The 7,319-nt window shown below is 29.2% G+C and overlaps 1 long non-coding RNA gene across 2 annotated transcripts in view; it reads left to right on the plus strand.

Moving 5' to 3' along the window:
- LOC117167527 overlaps positions 1–7,319 on the plus strand; it is a 117,915-nt gene that overhangs the window by 793 nt on the left and 109,803 nt on the right. The gene's annotated exons all lie outside the window — the stretch shown is intronic.

Genomic DNA, 7,319 nt, shown 5'->3' on the forward strand with positions numbered 1-7,319 from the left:
TAAGAATTTATGCTCAAGAAACCATACCTCTTCAATGAATTTCGAGCCTCCAATGTGTATCTGGGGCTTTTTGCGTTCGAGGAATCATTTATCGCATTTATTTTTGAGTTGCGCCTGAGGCCGCTTCCGTACATTTTTTCGATTTTTTCTTTGTTTACTAGCTAAATGAAAAAAGCCTATTTTTTCAAACAAACTCTAAAAAGAAGAAATCTAATTTTTAGTCTTAAATTGAATACAATAGATATAGGTCGTGCATGTGTACCCCCATAATTTTCAACCCTGATCATTTTGGGGTATTTAAAATTTGTGATTTTATTATGAGAAAGTCAAATATTTGTCGATTTTTGCAACAATTTTGTCAATTTTCCCCCAAAAAGGCGATAAAATACAAAATAATTTATGGAAACGCCCTCTGGTGGCACTTAACAATAAAAATAAATGCCAAAAATAAATTCCTCGACCCCGAAAACCCTCGGATACACATTTTGATATAGAGAAAAAATGTGTTTTTGTCTTTTTTATACATCTGAGTCACTTTTTGGAAAAAACCTACCTTGAAAAATGGGGAGGCTTGAAATTCATTATAGATGTATAGTTTTTTGGGCAAAAATTCTTAAAATGATCCAAACTTTCTTGAGAACAGAATATGTTGAAGACGGTTGCAGACAAATTGATTATTATATTTGGAGCGCTATTTTCACCACTTATATCTCAAAACTGATAGAAGAATTACTAATAATAACCATTATCATTTTTAGGACCTTAATATTTTAAGAGGTTTTTTTTAGTAAAACTTTTTTCATCATCATAATTCAAACTTGATGCAGATATATGAAAGATTCTTCGGCTCGAGGCAAATCGAATATCTTTGTATAATATTATTACTTTTTATTAAAGAGTAAGGAAGTTCTTGTCGTTTATATTACATTAAAAATCACTTTTTATGGAAAAATTTTTCATTTGCATAACTCAAAGTTAATATGAGAATAGAAAAGTTTTGTTGATTCAAGATGAATCAATTAAGCTATATTATTACTGAATATTATTGCAGAGTAAAGAAGTTATGGTCATTTATAATATTTTAAGAGTCGTTTTTTAGGCTTAAACTTTTTTCATTAACATAATGTAAAATAAATGCAATGACGGAAAAGATTCCTCGTTTATATAATTTTAAAACTGTGTTTTAGACAGAGAATCTGTTTCCATGAATATAAAAATTCAAAGTTCGTGCAAGAATAGAAAAAACTCCTTCATTCGAAACCTTTTGAATGACTTATTTGATTTTTAGTGCTGACTCCCTGCGTGAGGTAAAAAATATGTTTTCCAAAAAATTACAATGAGGAAGCAAAGTACTCATCAAACGAAATACAAAGTATTGTAAAAAAGTATCGTTATCTTCGTTTTGATGCGACATTTACTTGCATTTTTATGCTTCTAGTTCATTAAGTGACAGCCCATATTCTCGAGTTAACAGTAAACTTGCAAAATAATTCTCGACAATATTTGAGATTATGGTGTTCTTGCGATAATACTGAAATAATAATGGTTTTTTTACTAAGACATTTCAAATCTAGTTTGTCTATTTAGACGAATCATTCCTTAATAATAAAATTTCATTAATTATATTTCAATTTTCAAATTATTATTTGTCTTATTTGCATAATTCAAATTATTTGGATTATTTGCAATAAGTTTGAACCCAATATAAGAAAAGATTAAGGTGAGACACTCAAATTTTCCCACAAAATTTTACTACATATATATTTCTTCATGAGCCCCCCAAGGTAGAACTTAAGGAGGCTTAGCTACACTCATCGAATTCTCCACCCGCTATTCACGTACTTGGAAAAAGGGTTCGAATCTATGGTGTAAAGCCGAGAATCCTCGATATAAATGTCAAGTTCGTCTTTCGGCTTTCTGCTTCCGTCTTTCCTGTCAGAGGGATCGAGTGATTTTCCCTTCGTATACATCCAGTAGAGGATTCAGCTTTTTGGTACAGGTTCATCGATTCGAAATAAATTTTAGAATTATACTTTACAATTAAGAATTAAATTTCTATTTAAGACCATTGATCTATTGATAATAAGTCAAAATCTTAATTATTTTATGAGACACACCATTAAAATACATGCTATTGCGCAATATACTTACTATATCTGTGTACTCGCGGACTATGGTCCTTCCGAGACGACTATCGCAACCACTCTCGACATGCTCCCCTAAAAGAACTCTGATGGCTAGCAGTTCTAGGAAAGCCGAAGACATTCGCTTCATTTTTTCAGTAACAGTTAAAGACAAAAATTTTGATCCATTGATTCAAAGTTTAGCAGCAAATAACTATTTCCTATCAATAACTATCCTATTTTAGAAGTTTAATTTTAAATCTATCATTAATAAATATGAAATACGCTTTTTGTGACAATTTTAGACGCTATATTGGTATTAAAATACGAGGAGTTCAGTTTTGAAAATGTTTATTTTAGCATATATAGTACCTAATGGAGAATACTTTGCGCCATCTCGCACTTTGATATCGGATAAAAAATACTTTATGTAACAAAGGTATCTTAAACAAGTTCATCATATCTGAAATTTGAGGTTAGATTGACGCGGCCATGAGCGTACACATGCGACTGCGAATGCGCATACGCTCAGTATGATTATGAGCCCATAATAGAACATTCTTACTTGTTACGTCACACGTTCCGACCGACCAATGAAGGAATCACATTGTTCTATGCCCCTATAGTTTGCATGAGTTGCTGGAGTAAAATAATTGTTTTTTTGTTTTTTTTTTCGAAATACAGAGTAAATATTTGCATATTTGCATATAGATTTTAGTTTAAAGCTCTTTATCATATGAATGTCAAGTGCAAGCAGTTTAATGATACTTTTCTACTTCTAAGTGAGGTTAGTGTAAAAATACAGTTTTTTTAGTTTTAAGTTCGTATTTTTATTAATAATTTATTATTTTCTATGAGTATGAACATTAGCATTTAGTTATATTCCTGAGAAGCATGGCATTATTATTATTATTATTATTATTATTATATTTTTCTATGACAAATTATGAAAACGTACGAAACGAAAAACTTTACGAAAATTCAAGATGTTTCTTAATTTATTTGGTTGAAAATTTGTCCTTTTTAGTAGAAAATTAATCTTCCTGTTCAGAGAATATAAATTTAAATTTTTCAGAATGCGGTAGATATTTTTTTAATTGGTATTTTGTAGCTTTTTTGTGTTAAGAAAAATCTTGAATTTTCGTAGTTTTTTTGAGTCGTGAATTTTCGTAATTTGTCCTCGAAATATATAATTTTGTATAGCTTTTTATAAAAATACCAGTTATTTACATTAAATTGGGGAAGCAGAATGCAATCTTACAATTGTTCAATAATATCACTTTAGTTTTTTAATTCTGCGAGCAGATCGCTCTTGCCATGCTTCACACACAAAGAAAATTTTTTCATTAAAATTTACCCAATTAGTTCGGTAAATGAAGGACATCAGTGCACTTAGATAAAGTTTACAATTATTTTAAGATTTAATACAGAACAGAACTATAATATTAATATCATGAAAGGACAGAACTAGTAATATTAGTAGCATGAAATAACGCAAAGTATTGTAAATTTTTATTAAATGAATGATGTGAAGTCCATTTTCTTGTGATATAAGCGATTAACTTAAAAGAAAGTATAGATTGCATAATTTTTTAGAGATTTTCACTTTTATCATGAGAGGAGTTACACAGTAGTAAGGGAAAATGAGAATCGCTAGGCACGTCAACATTGTCAGGGCTGACGTTTAAAGCCAAGTCCCCCGTACAAACTTTAACATTTTTAAGTTTCGGTTTATATTCTGGTACTTCAGAAAATATGCAAATGTGCGGCTGACAATAAGAAATGGAAATATCTCGTTGGTGAGTAAGAAGCAGCTATAGAAAAGTGCCTAAAAAAAATTAATATAATTTCACGGCTGTAAAAAGTAGCAATAGAATATTGCACTGTAAAAAAAGGTTGTGGAATTTTAGTACGCTAAACGTATGTAAAAAGTGGACCCACGCGCAGCGGCGTGAAATTAATATAGAAATGCCTAAAATTGAACAAAAGTGTAAAATTCTCAACTGAACTGAAATTTAATATGTGACATTAAATAAAACAACGGAAAGTGGAAAATTTCTCCAAAATATCAACCTAACCTCAAATACTTAAATCATTAAGATCATATTAAGAATATATATATGATTACGCAAGATTATATGGCATAAAATTTATAATTTAAAAACAGCCACTCGCATTTATGCTTTCGCTGAAAGTGAGCAACAAAGTTTGCAAACTAAAGGTACGTTCGCTCATAACACACGAACAAAGAGCGAAAAAAGCTCTATTGCGAAAATTACACAAATGTCGGTAATTTTACCAGTCTGGGGAATTTTACTATGTACAGTGTGAGTCCTTTTTTACACACTCTGAACATAGTGATTTTCAACATGTAAGAATTCATGCAGTCACAAAATTAAACCTGTAAGAGACGTCATTCTACACAACATGTGGTATTTTGCTTTCTAACCTGTAATTTTAATGCATTGAAAGTGACATTTTATATGTATAAATTCACACTTTGAAGTGAAATTTTAAAACGTATTTTTTACAGTGTGGCTGTAAAAAGTGGACAACGGTGCTTGGGCCGTAAGAAAGAGGAACAGAAAAACTTGACAGTAAGAAGTGGACAAACGTCGCTTGTCGGTGAATCGGCTCTGTTACACGCTGCAAAGACAAGCTTCGTTGAAAGCCGAAAACGCACGAAGACGAACCCGACCTCGCCCGACTGGACTATTCGCTTCCAGTGGCTAACTAGCTATTAGGACTTTTTCGGTAAACTGAATTTCTACTGAATTTTGCAGGGCATCCAGGCCGTCAAGAGAATAAAAGAAAGTTCATGGCAACGTTTCAAACGATGGCTTTGCGATGAATTCTAAGAGAAAATTGAAAAGAGATCACAAAACATTTTTTCTTGTTTCCTAAAATTTTTTTAAAGTGTGTAAAATATTTTTTAGACTTTTGCAATTTTTCCATATTAGATAATTGTAGAAAAATTAAGGAGCATAATTCTTTTAAAGCCTTCTTGTGCAATTTTGTTGCACATTTTTTTTAAAGTTAATGTTGGTTTAAATACTGTATTTTGAAATTTGATTAAGTTTAAGAGACGTTCAGAAACTTTAAAGGATTAAAAAATAATTAAAACTTGTAACGACTTCTGAAGAATTTTGTAAGGTTTGACGAAAATTTAAAAAACTTAGGTTCCTTAGAATAATTTAGAAGATTTTTAGAAATGAAAAAATTTTTTAATTTGAAAAATATACTATAGGAGCTGTAAACGAATCACGAAAGGTTTCAAGAGCATGGTCAAATTTGCTTTAAATGCTTGCGAGAATTTAGAAGATTATAAGGCAATTTTTAAAAATTTTAAATGATATTTCCAAATCTTGAAACAAATTTGAGTCAGTTAAAAATATTTTCAGGAATTTAAGATGAGTCTACTAGATGAGAAATATTTAGCAATTTGAAAACATTTCAGAAAATTTATTAAATATTTCTTCATTTCTCACAAATTTCGTAAACATTCCTAAGCATCTTTGAAAAGAACTGTAATTCAACCTAATATTTTGCAATATTCTGTAAAATAATACAATTTCTTTAAAATATCCTAGAATATTTTCTAACACATCTGATATATTCAAAAAATCTTTTTTCAATTTCCTTGAAAATCTTATAATTATATTTATATAAATTAAAAACATAAAAATCATAATACTTATTTTCTTGTTTTTCATTCTCAGAATTTAATTTCAATTTGAAATAAAGTGTTTGAAAACTTTCAAAAAATGAATATTTATTCGAAATTTCCATGTTATGTCATTATTAATACTACCATTTATTTTTTATGGTAGTGACAAAAGTTTTAAATTTGGGGATTGCAAGTAGTACTTAGGTTAAGTAACTTCAATATTGGTATGGCTGCAAAAATATTTAAAAAGCCTTTACTGTTAATAAAAGTTGTTTGATTTATTTAAAGATAAAACTTCATCTTAAAACGCCTTTTTTATTTAGGAAACGTCTGTTATGTTTTCAAACATAATATAAAAAATTCGACGCAACGGCGATGAGGGGAGGGCCAAAAAGAAATGTTAGGTCTGTCACATTACTTAGGGAGGGGGGCGGACATTTTAGTAACTAATGAACATATTTTTATAGTATTTTTGCTTGATTCTGCCGTAGGATTAAACATGGTACAAAAAACCGATGTGAAATTTCGAATAAGGACGTTTGCACCCTACATTAATTTAAAAAATGAACAATATTTATACTTTTATGAATTTTTCAATATATTATTTGAATATGATACACATTGACTTTTATTTTTAAAATTATTGTAAATTGTTGGTAATTTTTCTAATTTTACGATATTTTTTACCGTATTTGGCCTCAGAAAATAGATTTCACAAATAAAATTATAAATATATCTTCATCACTTAGTAAAAGGCTATGCAAACTTGCCGTTAAAATGATACCAAAATTTTTTTCTAATGTTAACAAACGGTTGTTACAGGCTTGAACCTTTTGGACCAGTTGAAGAAATAGATATTTTTTTATCGCTTTCCAGTATATGGTTTTTCCCTAAAAATAAAGAAGATTAAAGAAGCTTAAAAAATAAAAATAACAAATGCAAAAAATTCATTTTAATTGTTTGTTAAAAAAGCCGATACACTTTTTAATAAAATTCCTTTCTGCATGCACATGCATAAAAGCCAGCGGTGACTATTGCCACTTGCTATTTAAAAAAAGCATACTCTTCGAGTCATTAATTCAACTGAGTTAAAATTTGAACAAAAACTTGTTTCAACCTTAATTTGCAAATTTCTCCCTGGAGTTTTTCCATATATTAAAATTTGCTCGATAAACGAAGCGCTTGAAGGTTGAACTACATGTTTATTACATTGTCTAAATGAAAAAATTAACAGTTTGTATGTTCATTAAAGTATTGAAGTTTTTCTTTCAAATATAATTTTCAGAAAATATAGATACGTAGTTGAATTAGTATTAATAGAATCTAAAAATTCTGAAAATGAGCTAAGTTAGCACGAGTTTAAGTGAAGAAAGGACGACGTTTCTTTATTTTAAAAAATATACTTTTTCCATTTATTTAAAAAAATGAACAACCTACAAATTTTTGTAGATGGAAAAAAGATGTGCCTTGAAATTGTTCCTTTGAAATAAGTTTCATGCAATTAATTTTTTTTATTCAAAGTACATATA

The sequence above is a fragment of the Belonocnema kinseyi genome, chromosome 2, assembly GCF_010883055.1.
Source record: "Belonocnema kinseyi isolate 2016_QV_RU_SX_M_011 chromosome 2, B_treatae_v1, whole genome shotgun sequence".
In the NCBI taxonomy this organism is placed as follows: Eukaryota; Metazoa; Arthropoda; class Insecta; order Hymenoptera; family Cynipidae; genus Belonocnema; species Belonocnema kinseyi.